The following is an 828-nucleotide window of genomic DNA, read 5'->3' as shown; positions in this document are numbered from 1 at the left end:
GCCTCCCCATCCTCTCACCCCCTAACCAGTGTGCCTCCCCATCCTCTCACCCCCTACCCAGCAGGACTCCCCATCCTCTCACCCCCTAACCATCGGGCCTCCCCATCCTCTCACCCCCTAACCATCGGGCCTCCCCATCCTCTCACCCCCTAACCCTCGGGCCTCCCCATCCTCTCACCCCCTAACCCTCGGGCCTCCCCATCCTCTTACCCCCTAACCAGCGGGCCTCCCCATCCTCTCAACCCCTAACCAGCGGGCCTCCCCATCCTCTCACCCCCTAACCAGCGGGCCTCCCCATCCTCTCACCCAAATAACCAGCGGGCCTCCCCATCCTCTCACCCAAATAACTAGCGGGCCTCCCCATCCTCTCACCCAAATAACCAGCGGGCCTCCCCATCCTCTCACCCAAATAACCAGCGGGCCTCCCCATCCTCTCACCCAAATAACTAGCGGGCCTCCCCATCCTCTCACCCAAATAACTAGCGGGCCTCCCCATCCTCTCACCCAAATAACTAGCGGGCCTCCCCATCCTCTCACCCAAATAACCAGCGGGCCTCCCCATCCTCTCACCCAAATAACCAGCGGGCCTCCCCATCCTCTCACCCAAATAACTAGCGGGCCTCCCCATTATCTCACCCCGTAAACCAGGAGTCCCTTCCAAGGGACACTCATCGGACAACCCATTCTCTGGTTCTATGGCCTTTATGGGGGCTGTCTGAGACACTAGTGCTTGGCAGAACCCTAACTGAATGGGCCTCGACCCACAAAGCACTTTGTCAGTCATTGTGGTCAACTTGTCTTGTTTTTATGTAGCCTAGTCGCACAGCT

Source organism: Oncorhynchus masou, chromosome 4 (assembly GCF_036934945.1).
Source record: "Oncorhynchus masou masou isolate Uvic2021 chromosome 4, UVic_Omas_1.1, whole genome shotgun sequence".
Classification (NCBI taxonomy): Eukaryota; Metazoa; Chordata; class Actinopteri; order Salmoniformes; family Salmonidae; genus Oncorhynchus; species Oncorhynchus masou.
The sequence above is the reverse complement of the archived record's forward strand: the minus strand, read 5'-3'. Positions refer to the sequence as shown.